General features: G+C 40.8%; 1 protein-coding gene across 3 annotated transcripts in view; it reads right to left on the bottom strand.

Annotated features, from left to right (window-relative positions):
- The window catches only part of STK39 (serine/threonine kinase 39), a 310969-nt gene that overhangs the window by 35038 nt on the left and 257917 nt on the right, over positions 1-18014 (bottom strand). The window lies entirely within an intron of this gene.

The following is an 18014-nucleotide window of genomic DNA, read 5'->3' on the forward strand; positions in this document are numbered from 1 at the left end:
ATTTCTTGTCTACACCAAGAATATAGACAGTTTAAAAGAAGACAATTTTAAAAGATAAAAGATGGGCAAGAGTACCACAGGGCCAGCAGTGGCTACTGTGGCTGATACCCCACAATCAGTTCATGGGTATCTCAGCGCCCCACCCCCATGGGGCCTGTTTAGGGCTGGGCAGATGGATGGTAAGCCAATGTGGACCAATGACAGAGGGGGAAAGGCTTGCTGGGGGCTTCTAAGAGAGAAACTTTCTTACTCCTTAGTAAGGACCACAAAATGACAAATATGAAGTAGGAAACATGCAGCACTTTTTGCCCCGGACAGCCTCTTAGGACAGTGAAGGGAATGAGACTTGGGATAAAAGCCAAAGCTGTGGAGAACCGGGCTAAGAGAGGAAACACCCAAGGTCCTGATTGATGCCGCTGAGATGCTAAACAACCCTGAAACCTTCCCTTCCTCTAGGCATTTCCAGTTCTATAAGCTAGGAGTCCTTCTTGTTAAAACCATTTTAACAGACTTTTCTGCTACTTGTAGCTTAAATCACTCCAACTGAAAATGCACTTTCCCCTGGAGAATCATTCAAATTCTTCAAAATGTTAAGGGTCCATTTTCACCCAGTGTGGTTTCTGGGTGAAAATCAGTGATAGGCACTGATTTTGTTCCTACAAAAACATAGAACTATAGAGAAAAAGATTCCCTTTGTCTTATCCGTTTCTTAAAACACTGTAATCTGCCAGGAATGATGTATTTTATTTGGAAATGAATGTCAACAGGCTAAATACAAATGGAGCCATTTTTTTCACACTATCCGAGAGAGATTCCTTTGGAGTCTCCACAATGGAAAACTTTCTGGGTTTGACCCAACCAATTTCTTTTGCCAGTTCTGGAATACAGTCTTACACCAACCCGTGAACAGCTTAAGTGAATGGCAAGAGTACATACCAGTACCCAAGACATTACTAAAGACTTACAGAACTTTCACTGCTATGAGCACAAGGAAATGACAGTCTCAAATATTATATGAACATAATTTGTTCTTAAAACACTATCTACAAGAACTGCTACACCGTCAATAACCATCTTCCCACCTACCAAGAAAAAAGCAGTACTTGAGGTTAGATGTGTAGTAAATGATACTCATAATACAGTTACTAGTAAAGAAATATCAACATTACTGATTTCAATATTTATACACAATGCTCAATGCAAATATTTAAATATCATTTCATGGGTTTTGTTTTTTTTATTGAGATGAAATTCACATAACAAAAGAGTAACTCTTTTTAAAGTGAATAATCTGGTGACATTTAGTACATTCCAAATGTTGTGCAACCACAACCTCTATCTAGTTCTAAAACACTTTCATTTCCCTGAAAGAAAACCCCACACCCAATAAGCAGTCACTCCCCATCCCCACCTCCTGGCAACCACTAATCCGTTTTCTGTCTCTATGGATTTATCTATTCTGGATATTTATATGAAATGGAATCATACAATATGTGACCTTTTGTGTCTAGTTATTTCACTTAGCATAATGCTTTCAAGGTTCATTTCATAGAATTTTAATAAACTTAAAAATTATGCCAGAAAGAGTGTTCGTTTTAGAACTCCCTGGAGAGAAGTCTCTAGCACAGCTACAGAGACAGACCCTGTATGGGCCCAAACAAAGAAAAATAATAACAGACAAAGTTAAAGCCTTCAGGTCATAAAAATCAACTATACAAACGCAGAATAAGAGCACACTGGGTAAGTAGCATCCAGAGGGAAAAAGATTCTAAAAGGGGATGCAGGAAGGGAGTGACATGCAACAAATATGTCAAAAACAATGAAATCTCAGTGGTAAGTGTGTACGTCAACAGTACTTTACAGACTTCTCTGGATATTTGAAATACTTAATAATAAAAACATGAAAAAAATTAAAAGAGTAAGTAGTTTTTTGGCTGAGAAGTTCAATATAAAACCATGACATCTATTTTATTTAAAATTCTCATATAGTATTTGATGCCATTAGCTGAAATGTAGTATTCCCCTCACAAATGAGGGGTCCCCAAGCCCTGCAAACCCCATACCGCATTAGGAATTTGGAGTTCGTATACAATATTGACAGGCACTACCCTTCAGGAGGATTCAGAAAAACTACAGGGCATCAAGAGAGATGAGATAGAGGAGGTTTTAAAAAGGATATTGGGGCTTCCCTGGTGGTTCAGTGGTTGAGAATCTGCCTACCAATGCAGGGGACACGGGTTCGAGCCCTGGTCTGGGAAGATCCCACATGCCGCGGAGCAACTAGGCCCGTGAGCCACAACTACTGAGCCTGTGCGTCTAGAGCCTGTGCTCCGCAACAAGAGAGGCCGTGACAGTGAGAGGCCCGCGCACCGCGATGAAGAGTGGCCCCCGCTTGCCGCAACTAGAGAAAGCCCTCGCACAGAAACGAAGACCCAACACAGCCATAAATAAATAAATAAATAAATAAATAAAATTAAAAAAAAAAAAAAAAAGGATATTGCCACCCAAGAAAGTTCATTAAGAAAAGGAGATAAGGGGAAGCTTTGGCAGTTTTAAATATTTGAATAAATACTTGACAAAGGGATTAGATGTGTTCTGCATTGCTCCAGAGGCCAGAAATTAAAGAGAGTGGATCTGGCTCAGGATAAAGACCTTCCAACCAGTAATTCACAACAATGGTGCCTCTCACCAGGGGAAGCTCCGCAGCAGTAGAGACAGTCAGCGAGCTAGTGACCCCCTCACACACCTCCCCTTCCCCGCCCCCTCGGCCTGTGCAGACACACAGGACCCCAGGCTTAGAAGGGCTCTGCGCTTGCTTTAATGCGCCACAGTCACCATTTTGAACTTATTAATTTTAGAACAATAGACCCTGCATTTTCATCTTGCACTGGGCTGTGCAAATTATGTAGTCAATCCTGTGTGTAGGTATAGAAGAAATACTCTAACCTGATGAAGTTGGCAGTGGTATTTGGTTGGTTAATGCAAAAAGGCAGTTTAGGCAGGGAAACATAAAACTGTGACACAAATAAACCTTAAAATTAATGTTTTAACTTAAATCACATTAATGTACATTCCTTTACCAATATCGTGAGGTAGGGTCAAGGCCATTTAAAAAATCCTAGATCTTAAAAATCTCTTTTTTTACAATTATCTTTTCTATACCAAATTTAATAACAGTTTGTGTTTAACAATTTGTCTTTTTTTCTTAATGAACTGTTTTTTGTTTTTTCTAAAAATATTTATTTTCCTTTTTTTGGCTGCATCGGGTCTTAGTTGTGGCACACGGGATATTTGTTGAGGCATGCGGGATCTTGTTCGTACGGCGTGCGGTCTGCTTGGGCTTCTCTCTAGCTGCAGCGCACGGGCTTCTCTCCAGTTGTGGCGTGCAGGCTCCAGGGCATGTGGGCTCTGTAGTTTGAGGCACGCAGGCTCTCTCTTTGAGGCGCGTGAGCTCAGTAGTGGTGGTGCGTGGGCTTAGTTGCCCCGAGGCATGTGGGATCTTAGTTCCCCGACCAGGGATCGAACCCGCATCCCCTGCATCGGATGGCGGATTCTTTACCACTGGACCACCAGGGAAGTCCCAACAATTTGCCTTTTTAAAAAATAATTTTTATTGGGGTATAGTTGATTTACAAGGTTGTATTAGTTTCTGGTGTACAGCAAAGTGAATCAGTTATACATATACAGATATCCACTCTTTTTTAGATTCTTTTCCCATATAGGTAACAATGTGCCTTTATTAATAGATTTCCCCAAGCATCCCACTTGTTATTTTGAACAAACAACTCACTTTTGGAACTAATCTTTTATCACTTATTTAAATGATATAATTTTAACAAGAAGTAAACCTGCATAAACAAACGTGGGAACAAACTCTTGTTAAACATGGACCTTCCCTGGTGGGAGCTGACATGGGGGTGGCGCTGGGGGGACAGACTAGAGTGTCATCTCCCAGCAGCGAGCAGCCAGCACGCCCTGGGCATCACTAGTGCATTTTACAAAGGGAACTGCGAGCACCACTTAATTCAGCGGGTCAAGTTCATGGAGGTTGGCTATTCTTCTGCAGAAATATTAGGCTTATTGCACCGTCTTCTGTTTGGGCTGTCCTGCTGAGGCTGATGAGCGCCGCCGCACGCCCGTGAGAAAGCAGTGTGAGTTTCCTTGAGGCAGGCGTGTAAACTCCCCCTGAAGCTGGTGGACATTCCTGCCGCCAAGTTCAGAGAAAGAGGTAGGTCTTTGGTGAAGGAACTGTAACTCAAAAGGTGATGGAGAAAGAGGCAGCTCACGGCTGTGGAAGTAGAGCTCAAAGGCAAGCTTCAGGGAGACAAGGGAATTCACATTTATCTCTGAACCTGTCTTCTTAGGCCACCCAGTACACATGTGTGTGACGTCTTCCCAGGCAGGAGGAAAGAGAAACTTCAGTCACAGGGAAACAGGCAGAAAACTAAACAAGGAGGTGTCCTGAGGGTCACACACCAGGCTGACCTCCAGGAAACAACTGGGTAGGACCAGTTATCTAGTTGCCTGTTCCTGCGTGTCTCTGTTCATTTTGTTGTCTTTACACCACTTTCCAGCACTGCTTGGGCCCGAGCACTAACGGGGGAAGGTAACTCCCAGTGCTAGCACAGAGGCGGCAGAGGTGACTAACAGTGACTCTCATAAACCCTATGTAGACCACAGTGTTTCGGTCATTCTTCCCAAAGCGGAGTTTCTACCTCCAGCCCCCGCCAAGGAACTCCCATCCTATTCTGGGAAACCGCAGGGCTGCCTTACATTCTCTGACTGGCATTTCACAGAAGAAGTATCATAGTGGATAGGAGGCCAGATGAATTCACTCCAAAATAGAAAGAGGAAAGAACTTACTGAGTGCCTCTGTGGGCCCGCTATCACACAAACCTCTCCACGTAATCAAGTAACACTCATAACAGCTCTACGAGTTAAGTGGGTCCCTCTATGGGTAAAGAAGAAACTGAAGACTAGAGAGAAGAACTATCTTCTCTCTAGTGTCACACCTAATAACTGACAGAGCTGGGATCTGAACTCGAATCTGTCTAATTCGAAAGCGGTTACTCCCTTCCCTACACCACACGGTCTCTATATGCTTCAGATCTGGAGAGTCTAAGAAATAAGATGGAGAATGTTTTATCAGTTTAATCACAAAAAGCAGGGACTGTGGAAAGCAGACACTCAAGAGACATGTAAAATTTGATTTTACCCAAATTTACCAATAACCAATCTGAAATCGGTTATTTAAATAATTATAGGAGATGTCAGCTAAAGGAGCCTGGAAGCTTGTATAGTAATTTCTATGCCATTTAATGTTTTTATTACCTCTACTTCTCAGAAGTTTGAAAAGATTTTTTTCCTAGAAAGAACTCCATAGAGAATAAAGCCAGTAAAGGGGAGGGGGTAAAAAAGGCATGACCAGCACTGTCAGACAGCTTTACTAGTTTATAAACACTCTAGAAATCACCACTGTGAGAAAACACTGTCACAACTCTATAGCCAGTTTACCAGGACAAAGGTTAGCTAAACAAGAAGTTATTTACTATGCCTGCATTCTGAACATGAGGCCACCTGAAAGCCTACTTTAGGTAATTAGAGTATTAGTCCCTGAAAAAAAATTTGCTGAATTCAACTGCAATTAATGGACTTGAAGTGGCAAGTTTTCTTTAACCCAATGAACATGAATATTTTATGTCTTCTGTACTCTATTATAATGATACTAGTTCTACTGTATGTGTAGTACTATCTTAGCCCACTCCATAATCTGTGTGAGAATTAGGCAATATTATGAAATGGAAAATATACTTCATCCTCTTTGGGAATATACATGAAGGCCCTTTGGTTACAATTAATATAAAGAAAATGCCTGCAATTAATATCCAAGTGTTGTCTTTTCTAGGAATCCTTATTTCCCTTTGATCGAATAACTGGATTCAGAATTACTGGAAGATATCTCTGAAATTCTCCTGATCCCCAAACAATAAATCACAAGTCACTTTTCTAATGCCCTCAAACTTAAATGAACCTAGAATGTTGAAACACCATTCAGTTTTTATTTCTCAAATCCTCCAGGGCTACTGTCCTTTCCTTCTGTGGTTCCTACTCACCTTGGTCAAATGGGCACCAAGTTCAGGCAGCAAAGGGATCCAAGCTTTCGTAAACTGCTTACTTAGATTCCCTGGCAGAGTAAATGAGCCTAAAGGAAAGCATTTATTTGCCCTGATAGGAAAAAGGCAAGAAAGGCACAAGATTTCTACTTTACCTACGTAGAGACAATCAAAGTTGAACAACTAGAACTTAGTATTCAAAAGGCGTTATGACTAGTGGCTCTTTACAAGGTCCTACACTATCCAGCCCTCGCTCCTACCTGGCTTTATTTCCTACACTATCCAGCCCTCGCTCCTACCTGGCTTTATTTCCTATCACCCTCTCCTCGCTCACCTCTTCTGGCCACACTGGTCATCTTTTACAAAGCTCATCATCTTGGCACGGGCTGTGTGTCTGCCCGGGGTGGCCAGGCTAAATCCAGGACTTCACTCAAATATTTCTCCCTCAGAGTGGCTCACTCCGCTCTTGAATCTAAATGAGGAGCACCCCCAGACACCCCCTATTTGTTATTGTCTCCGTAGCACATTGTTTTTCCTGCACACTTCTCACAATTTGTAATTTCACTTCTACCTGTGTATTGACTTAATGTCTGCCTTTCCTGTGGGACTGGAGGCTTCATGGGGGACGAGAACCCTGTCTCTTCCGTTCACCTGGTGTGCCCAGCACAGCGTGGATGAGATGCTTTTTACTTATTGAGTAAATGAAGGAGGGCAGCTTCAGGGCCTGCATGACCAGTGTGGTAGAAGGCCCTTCTCCCCACTTCTGCATGAGAGCAACCACCACTCCGGCTGAATCACAAGAAGCCCCCTGGGACCTTCTGGAAGCAGCACCCCTGAGGCGAGCACTCAGGCCCTCATGCTGGCTGGTGACACTGGGGAGGCTTCTTCAAGAGTCTCTTGGGCAGGGAACAAGTGGGAGCCAATGAGCCTGCCACATGGTAACCAGCACTAACACAGCGATTCAAGAACCCCTGGGACACATTCCTTTGGAGACTCCCAGTAATATCCCAGAGGAATATCTGTTATTACTGGCTAAGAACTATTTAGTCTGCAGACATCTGAACTGCATGGATATTTCAGGTTACGCCAACAAGCCTGAGCTGTTCTATTTAATTATTGCAAATTAATCATGTAAAGCCACTGTTAAGAGTTCTTTCAAGTGCAGAATTCTGTATTTATGATGTTAAAAAAAAAATCCATCCTGAAAAAAAAAAATCAAGTTAATTTCTCATCCCCATTCCTCACCTAATGACAATTTTCATGAGCACTAAATTAAAAAGCCAACTTTTCATTTTTTTGGTTTTTGTTAAAACTCCAAGTGTTTTTAGTTTTTAAATTATTTATTTATTGGCTGCGTGGGGTCTTCATTGCTGTGTGCGCGCTTCCTCTAGTTGTGGAGAGCGGGGTCTACTCTTCCTTGTGGTGCACAGGCTTCTCAGAGCGCAGGCTCAGTAGTTGTGGCCATGGGCTTAGTTGCTCCGCGGCATGTGGGATCTTCCCGGACCAGGGCTCGAACCCGTGTCCCCTGCATTGGCAGGCGGATTCTAAACCACTGTGCCACCAGGAAGAGTCCCCAACTTTTCAGTTTTAAAGAAATCCTTAGAGCTCCGGTCTACTGTGCCAGGGGCCAAGAATCCCATGAGTCAGATAACCTTTGGCATTTTTATGCTTCCCAAGAATTGTGCTGTCCGAGCCATGTCCTCTCACCTGTATTCTAGCTTTCTGTTAGATATCAGATTTCCAGTGTATGCCATTCTCACCTTATCAGTCAGTTCCACTGACAGCTGCAAGAATTAGGAGCCAAACAGTGAGAAGCCTGTGTGAGGAATGAACAGTCAGCTCACGGGGAAGGAAAACACGGCTACTGCCGAAGCCATTTGGAAGTCTTTCCTGTCCTTCTGACGCTGCATATCACAGACAGATTAGAAAGTGCAGAGATCTGGCAGTAGAATTCTGACCCCAGATCCATCCATCCAGTAAAGAAAAGGATCACAAGCACGTTGAGTTTCTCAAGACCCGGCTAGCAATCACAGACTGGTAAGGAGGCTCAAAATCTATTATAAATTAGACCTCCTGGGGGCCTATTACTGAAAAGATGCTGTGAATTTGATGTTCTTATTTCACGTAACAATCTTCTCATGGCTGACCAAGTTCCCTAAGGGTGAAGATTAAGGCATTAATCTTTGCCTATTAAAAAATTAGGCAAAAATTTAAAAAAAAACCCACCAAAACCTGTCTGCCAAGTCTAATGGACAGCCTCTTCTTCACTTTCTGCCATAGTGTGCTCTGGCCAGAAGGGGCATCGAGCCAGGCCCGCGGGTTTACACCCAGGGCTATTCAAACGATATCCTGACTACAGATTCCTGCTGGGTGGTTCTATGGCTCATCAGACATGGGCGTGTGTCCCAGTCTATTAGAATGTGACCAATCAAGGCCTCTCCTTGTCTTAAATGAATCTGGGGTGAAACATTCTTAGACACCTTTTGGATGCTAAACGTAAGTAGTGCAGGATTAAGAAGAAGGTATTCTTAAGAGTCAGCAGGAAGGAACTCTTTGTTTTAAAAAAATGGGAACCAAATACAAGGTATAGGATCAAGGTTAAGAGTGTAATTGGATATGAAGCCAAAAATAAAATGATAATAAGCCCACATTTCGTCAAAAATGTTGACCTAATTTTCTTTCTTGGCTTTAAAATGTTCTTGATTGGATACACAAGTTTATTTTCTGTTATATAAGAAATCAGGAGGCAGTGACTTTTTTTTTTTACTAATAGAGTAAAAGATGCAGCAGAGAGATTTGGCTTGGTATTAAGAGATCTGCTTGTCAATCTACTAACAAGCACAAGAATCTACTTATATCTGCAACATTGTTCTATTGATGAAATAGTTAAAATTCACATGGGCCGGAGATTTCTGAAGTGGGTAAACACACACACACACATGACTACAGCCCAAAACAGATCAATCTACTAATGAAATAGATTGTTCAGCAAAAGAGCCACTTCCTTTAAATCCTATATACTTGTAGTGTTAGAAAAATATATAATATCAGGAAAACTAGGTTTTCTGCACCAGATTAAACCTACTTTACTTCCACCAGAAAGACATTCTCAGTACAAGTAGGGATTGGTATTTGGGGTTTATTGTAATACTACAGTCAGAAAGTTTGGCTGGATTGAATGTAATCCTCAGGCGTATCTGATTCTAGACTTACAAGACAGATTAACATAAATTAAAACAGGACAATTTAAAGTAATTGAAAAAAGCAAGACTCTGACAGTGGATGTCTAAAACTAATCCACTAGCAAGCTCTTGTTTCACTTAAGTGAAATTAAGCACACATCTTAACTGGAGTCTATCTTTATCAGTGGTTTTAAAGAGGATCCACAACTCCTAACTAAATAAAAAGTGACAAAGTTAATTAGAAACTCAGAGTTTACAGTGTGGTCTACTGATGTACTGATTCATCATCATGTAATACAGAAACTGAGAACACCTTTGGGGGAAATTACAGATTTTATGCTTTTTAGAACTTCCTGGAAATAACCTTTGCCCACATTTTGAAAGGTAATTTTGAATCACCCCCCGCACCCCCCAAATCAGATGTCTTTGTAAACAATAAGTCTGCCAACCCTTATCAGGATAGTCAATCATTTTCCATTGGAATCTGCAGATAAGTAAGCAGAGGGGGTGGCTAAGGCTGGCAGTGGGTTCAATCATAGGAGTAGGCAGCTTCTTTCGGGGTTCTGATTTGGTTTGCTAGGAAAACTTATGTTTAATTTCCTTGAATTTTGGGGGACAGGAGGAGTATGGTCAAAAAGATTATAAAAATGATACTTTGTTAAAACAAAAATTGTATTTTACTTCAGTCTCTCTCTTCCTGTTGCACTTAAACAAACTTAAAAAATATATTAACTTTTAGGTCTGTGACCAAATTAATGCTGAGTGTGTGTATGTGTACGTGCTCGCTCTTTGCATATTTATTCAGGCCTGGCTCCCAGCATTCGACAGAGCCAACAGCTCTTTAAATATTTAAACAGCGAAACTGTGATTCTACCACCTTGCCAAAGAGTACAAATGCTGATTAAGATGGTCAGTCATCTAATGCATGGTACACTTTTTATATATATTAGATGGTCCAGCCTATCACTTGTAAATATTTTAAAATAATTTCTGTACACTATTTTTTCATATTAAAATTAATAATAAATTTTCCTACTTAGGCATTAATACCTCAATAAGGATTTTTTAAAGAAGAAATGGTATTTGGAAAACCAGGAGCAATGAGCTACAATCAAATGGGCAGTGGCACATTTTTGAAAATGGCAACCCTATGCCATATCAAACTGTTCCACATTTATTTCTAGTAAATATATACAAGGAAAGTAATCAGTATAGTTCTCCCAAGCCACTTATAGTCCCTAATTCCCTAGCCTATTAAACTTAACATACTGACAACTTTTAATCAGGAATCACTCGACTGTATTTATTGACATCATTTAACTAACACTAAGCCTGTCTAAACCCAGGAAGGGCTTACCGAATTTTCTTCCTTTTTTAAATTGTCTGTCACCATTTAAAAATCATAGTACAGTTGCTTAATAGAGACACTATTTTTTAATGAAAGTTCTCCTTCATTGAATTTCAACATCAATAAACATCACAGCATAATCACTGAACTGAATGTAAGAGAGAATATGTTCACTCTTTTCCAAGACTTGCATTGTAAAAATGCACGGCTGCTCAATAAATCCTGGATCTCTCACAACAGACTTAAATATCCCTGGCTATAGCTGGGGGAACAAAGCACTTCACACATCCAATCATATGCTTATGAACGAGCAAATATTCTGTTGCTTGCGTACTTTGGAGCCTAAAGATACGTTGCCATTGTAGAGAAACATAAAAGCTGAAGGCCACCTGGAGGATCTACTGCACCCCAAGCAGCAATAGTAGTTTTAATAAAACTGTAATGACTCATTATGGTAAAAATTTATACCGACGAGGCTCCTCCACGCATCTACACCATTTACACACACACAGTTTTTAAAAGTTAACTGGCACAGTTTTAAAAGAGACTCCTAAAGGGAGAAGAGAATCAAGGCAGAAAAGCAAAGGAGATTAGTGAGATTGAAAAGGAGATACAGATGATAAAATGAGCTAAAACAGTCTCCAAAGGTTACCACAAGCACAACTGAAGAGGTAGCCACAAAATTCTACTGTGTTTAAGAATCACCTGGGATGCTTGTTAAAAATGCAAATTTCCACCCTCTATGCCCTAGACTCCAGATTCTGTAACTCTAGGCTGGAATCAAGAAATGTGCATTTTAAATACGTACCCAAGGTAAGATTCTGATGCAGGCCATCTCACAGTCTATACTTCTGAGACAAACACTGTAACCCCAGCAAGCACTGGAAGACAGAAGGCCTTCTAGACCAACCACATTTCCTACCCAAGAGGCAAGACTCAAAAGTCATGTGAATAGTCAATTCTTAAGAAAGAGAGAAAGAAGGGGAAGGTGGGCAGAGAGAGAGAGAGAGAGAGAGAGAGAGAGAGAGAAAAATCAATCATGGTGAATTACTCTTCAGTTTTGAGAGGGTGCATTAATATTTGTGTTGCCCAGGACATCAATTCATGAACTATTCCAGTGTTAAATTTCCCAAATGGAATTAAAATTATTCATTTATCCATAAACATATTGAAGTGCCTATGTGTGGCAAGGATGGTAGAGATTCAAAAAAATAGAAAACAGGCCTTGCCCTAAAGGTGCACTCAACCTCCTCACACAGAGAAGGTGGGCGCCAGGAGCAGAGCAGGATGAAAGACACATGTTGCTAAAGGTAAAAATAGTTCTCTGGTGTTCAGGACAAGAAAAAACTGTCCTCTAGATTTCGGTAGGGAGGGGGTGAGCATCAGAGAAGGCTTCCTGGAGGTGGCATTTACAGTGAATCTTTGAGGGCAGACAGGTTTTGAACAGGATTCTCCATGTGCAGGAAAAGAGCATGCCAGGGACATAAACAGAATGTCCAAAAGTCCCCTGAGGGAGCTTATGGGAATATATATAGCTAATATTAGCTTCCAGGGCAATGCTAACTAGTTACCTAGGCACAAAATCCCTCAAAGGAAAATTGTATAAATAAAGGCAGAAACAGAGATCCCTTCTCAGGACACAGAAATTCCAACATCTGGCTCTCAACCCACTTAAAGGGAAAAAAAAAAAAAAAAGACATATGTTGTTGTTACAAAGCCAGGAAACGGTGGTGTAAAAACCCAGCAAAGAGCAGTCAGTAGGCACTTTCTCAAAAGGCAGCTGCCAAGCGGCTTCCTCTCCCACATTCACTCACTGTCAAATCTTGGACCCTGGAACAGGCCTTGGAGATTGAAGGAGGAGAGGTAACTGGCTAGCTTAACACTCAGCAGCGTTCCTTCTGCTGCTGAGGTCCTAACACTCATTCAACAGAGACTCAAAAATATCATGCAGCATAAGGCGTGAAGAGAATTCAGAACTTTTGCTTTCTTTTCTACATGAGTTTGTTTTTAATTTTCTCTCCTCTCTGCTTCTACTGCTGAGAAAGCTTCTGATGGGCTGTTTCTGAACTAGGAGGCAAAGGGACCAAGTATCTCTGCTGCCTCACTGGGGGTCCCTCTTTGAAACAACTGGATCAAGGACTCAGATCTGGTCTATTTGTCAGCCAGCCCAGCGAGGCAAGAGAAGCAAATTCATACATGCATCAAGTTTTGCATCTTGCAAAGTTAACTTACTTTTTAAACCAGCACCCACCCAGGAGGCCTTGTCATTCTTAGTTCTGATTTACACAAGGCCTAGATATATTTTCTGTTTCTTGCCTAAGGTAGTGCTGCATTGAAGCACAACTGAAGTGAGTTTATGATTTCAGTCTACAAATGCTGCATTTAATTTATGTGCTGCTCTGCTTGTGTGAGAAAGCAATCACTCCATGTCACTAAACTGCTCCTTCAGTCTAAATTCTGCTTTGTGATGGTTGGCACTAAAGGCAGATTACCCTGAAGCTGGATACTGAAAAATTTTTTGTAACATTATGTTTGCCACATTACAGTAAAAGTCATAACACTCACTGAACCATAACATATACTATTGCTTTATTCAGTTTTTTTATATTGCCCTAAGCATTTACTCTGATTCAAGAGGAAATTCTCGTGGGAAAAAACGGATTTTTTAATCTATTTAAATGTTAGCTGTTTTATTTTATGGAAACTGAAAAAATACACACACAAGAAATCACCCAGACCTCTACGTGCCAATGTTCTCAATTGAACTGGACTATTTTTGGTGCAAACTTTGTCAAGTGAATGTATTTCATATTCGTGAAATGCCATTCGATTTCTGTACTCTTGAAAGCAAGATTCTTAAAATAATTGATTCCTATACTTAAAATAGCCTTCTTTAGAAAGTGTTACGAGATATCTCTATATATCAAGGTAGTATTTGTTTATCTCTAACAAGTTACTGAGTGGCTACTATATGAAATGTACAGTTTAGGGCACTGGGAAAATAGCACTTAACAAAACAAAAATCCTGGCCTTCAAGAAACTTATGCTAGGGAAAATCCTATATAGTTAAAAAATGAATAAATGAACTATAGCCTATTAGATGGGGAGAGACTAGGTAAAGTACTTAAGTAAGGATGGGAGTAGAGAGTTGGGGGCGGGTTGCAATTCTAAGTAGGCCGGTCAGGGAAGGCCCCTTTGAGAGGCAGCATTTAAGCACTAGGAGATACCCAGGTGTACCTGGGGAAGGAGCATCCCAAGTATAAAAGCCAGTGTGGCTGGGGTGAAATGGGGAAGAGGGAGAGCCAAAGAGAGGGAAGGGTATGAGAAATGACAGGGGACAGATCATATAGAGGATTGTAAGCCATTGAGATGTGGGATGGAGAGCTATTAGAGTTTTATTTAAAGCATTAATGTGATCTCACATTTTTTTCTTGAGATGTAATTCACATATCATAAAACTCACCCCTTTCAAGGGCACAATTCAGTGGTTTTTAGTATAGTTACAAGGTTGTACAACCATCACCACTTCTAATTCCAGAATGTTTTCAGCACTTCAAAGAGAAGCCCAAGACCCCTAAGCAGTCACTCCCCTTTTCCCTGTCTGTCTCAGGCCCTGGCAACCACTACTCTACGTTCTGACTCTACAGATTTGCATATTGTGGTCATTTCATATACATGGAATCATAATATGTGTGGCCTTTTGTATCTGACTTATGTTTTACTTGGATCTCTCTGGCTGCTGTGATGAGAATAGGCTGAAAGGAGGCAAAGTCATAAGCAGGGAGACCAGTGACCAGATGAAGGCAATAATTCAACTGAGAGATGAGAGGGGTTTGAAACAGGATGGGAGATGGTGAATAATGGCTGAGTCTTGGGTACATTTAGATAGGCTGGATATTGAGTATGAGAGAAAGAAAAGTCAAGGACAACTCTTAGGTTTCGGGCTTATGCACCTGAAAACATGGAGCTGACATCAACTTAGGGTACAAGGCTGCTGGAGGGGCAGATTGGGAGGAACAAGAGAGGCTGGTTCTTGGAGATGTTAATTAAACCTGGGATAGTGATTAGCCTTCTGTGTGAAGATGCCAAAAAGAGAGCTGAATATGAGTCTGGAATTCAAAGGATAGGTCTGTGCTGGAGATATAAATGTGGGAGTTAGAGAGTGGAAGGCATTAATACCATGAAACCAGATGGTATCACCAAGGATGTGAGTGACTAGAGAAAAGAGGAGAAATCCAGGGAAAGAGTCCTTGGACATGTCAATATTTCTGGGTCAGAGAGACGAGAAGGAACGAACAAAAAAGACTAAGAAGGAAGCATAAGTAAGGTGGGAGAACCAAGAGAGAATGGAGTCTTAAAAACCAAATGAAAACACTTATGGAGCAGGGCATTGCCCACTATGCCCAATGCTGCTGACAGGTCACTGAGAATTAACCACTGGATTTAGGAGCGTGGCATGCAGTCATTCACAGATCATGTATCTTCTCTCCCTCCATCTTGCTCACTCCGCTCTGGCCACATCTATCTTTGCATTTGCCATTTTATCTACCAAGGGTGTGCCTTCCCCAGATATGGCTTTGGAAAAAATAGTCTGAGTGGAGTGAGGAAGTTGACTGGAGTGGGTTCAAGAGACAGTGGTAGAAGAAGAACTGAAATCAGGGGCAATTCTTTTGAGGACTTTAGTTGTAAGGGGATGAAGAGAAGTAGCTGTAATGGGAGGTGGAGTAAAGAGAGAGGGCCTTAGAATGGGAGACAAAAACATGTCCATGTGCTGGTGGGACAAATCTAGTAAAGAGGGAAGTAAAGTGATGCAGGAGGGGCTGAGATAGGTTAGAGGGGACAGAATTAAACACATTTCATCTGTCTATCAAGTAGTCAACACTTAAAATATAAATCATCTACTGATACAGGAAAAACAGATAAGGGCAAGCTTTTTTTTTTTTTTTCCAGGAGACACCGAAACCAGTTAAAATTATCTAGGTCCGTTCTTCAAGGCTAAAGATATTGGATTAATTGTACACAGAGTGTCAGGTTCAGGATTAGGCTCTGGGCTTGGAGTCACAAGATCCAAGTTCAGGGACTATGACAAGTTATAATAACCCAGAAACTTCTTTTGATCTCCCTTTTTTGTCCATAAAATACTGATTAAAACCTGTCCTCTCTACCTTATAGAATTGATGTGATGATCAAATGAAATATGCAGACATTGTAACTCTTAGGTGCACTGTCCCTATGAGGCGTGGTCAGTACTGCTAGATAAGGAACAAGTGCACACGCTCAGTCTCACTCCAACACTCTACACTTCAGCTCTAAGAAGGGGAAAAAGGCAAAATGAAAAATTGGGGGAAGAATAAATACAGCATAGAAAAACAGGAGCTCTCTGGTTATTTAAATCACACTCAATAAGCTGGACATGAATTATGCCATAATTTCCACTTTTAAAAAACTCAACAATCCAAAATCCTCTAGTTTAGATTCAGCTGAGCCTGGGGCAAAAAAAGAAGTACACTAAATTTGACTGTAGGCCTGAAGCAAGATCATCGTGACCTGATACTTCTCCACGAATCTCTTTTATTCTTCCTGCTCCACCACCTGCCACGATGACCTCAAATCAAAAGACCATGTGCTCCTCAACTTTTTGCCAAATAGGAGACATTAGTGGGTGTTTTAAAATTATTTTTTATTTGTTAATTAATTTTAAAGTCTGGCTGCTTTGGGTATAGCTCTCTTTAAGGAAAATATATCAGTACCTTACAGGGTATCTTGATCTAGCCATTAACTTTTCTCCTTATTTCTTCAGGTAAACTAAGACACAGAGGTATGTGCTCATTTTTTTCAAATGAGAGAATCTACCTTTATCAACTGTTAACATAAAGAATTCTGAGATGGAACTTATTGACACAATAGATGCCAAAGTTGAATTCATCTTATTACTCAACTTCCCCTCACATTTGATCAGAAAACTGAGGTAAGAACTCAGCTGACCATGGGAACTCACAAGGTTTTAAAGTAAAGTATGAAAGACAATATACAAGGAAATATATACACACACCTGTATGTACATGTGCATGATGTATGTCACTTTCCTTTAAAATATGTCTATATCTCTTTACACATGTACCACTTGGCAAAGGAAACAGAGCTCCCTTGTGAGGCCAATGTGTATACTTCATGTGTAATTAATAGGGAAAAGCTTACATTTTTCTAATTACAAAGATATCTTTGTATCTACATTTATGAATATTTGTATACCAATAACATATTAGATATTGATTCTTTAGTCAGAATTCCAATCTCCCACTAAACCCCGTTACTCTTATTTACATAAACAATTCACTTTATTTACTTTTTAATAAATTTATTTATTTATTTTTGGCTGCATTGGGTCTTCGTTGCTGCGCACAGGCTTTCTCTAGTTGCGGCGAGCGGGGGCTACTCTTCGTTGCAGTGCGTGGGCTTCTCATTGCAGTGGCTTCTCTTGTTGCGGAGCATGGGCTCCAGGTACACAGGCTTCAGCAGTTGTGGCGCGTGGACTCTAGAGAGCAGGCTCAGTAGTTGTGGCACATGGGCTCAGTAGTTGTGGCTCGCGGGCTCTAGAGCACAGGCTCAGTAGTTGTGGCGCACAGGCTTAGTTGCTACGTGGCATGTGGGATCCTCCCGGACCAGGGCTTGAACCCATGTCCCCTGCATTGGCAGGCGGATTCTCAACCACTGCGCCACCAGGGAAGCCCAAACAATTCACTTTATAATGATGTATATTATAGAGATTCTAAGAACAAACTATTCTGATGGGTAAGTATATCTACCTCAAGCTCCCTCTTAGTGACACACTCCAGTATTACTGGGGAAGGATTTATTTCAAGTAAGTGATTTTTTTAAAAGTTAAAACATATCATTTAAGGGGCCCAAGCTATTTCAAGGATTGGTTTTGATTTGAATATTTTTAAAGAAAGTTTTATCATAATACTATTATAGTGTTATTATAATTATATTATATGTAATTAACAATATAATGAATATAATGTCATAATTAACATTCATATTAACTCATCGTAATTACTTAGGGTCATCATTACCAATATGCAGTAATAGGCTACATTATAAAATCTTCATAAACTCAGAATATGCTGAAGAGTGTGGAGCCCTTCACCCTCACCCTTGGTAGAATCAGGCTATGCTTTTTCTTAGATGACACTGTCTGCCTCTTACAGCTTTCCTGCCTCGCCTGGCCAGCAGTAATTTCTTGCTCCTATCAGCATGCCTAGAGCTAGCAGGCTCCCCTATTTCCACGCAGCTTTTTCTTGATTCTAAAAGTAGTAGAAAGAGCCACAGTCTCAAAGTGTGGTGATTCTGCCACAGCCCAGCTGCATG

Source organism: Balaenoptera ricei, chromosome 7 (genome assembly GCF_028023285.1).
Source record: "Balaenoptera ricei isolate mBalRic1 chromosome 7, mBalRic1.hap2, whole genome shotgun sequence".
NCBI classification, from domain to species: Eukaryota; Metazoa; Chordata; class Mammalia; order Artiodactyla; family Balaenopteridae; genus Balaenoptera; species Balaenoptera ricei.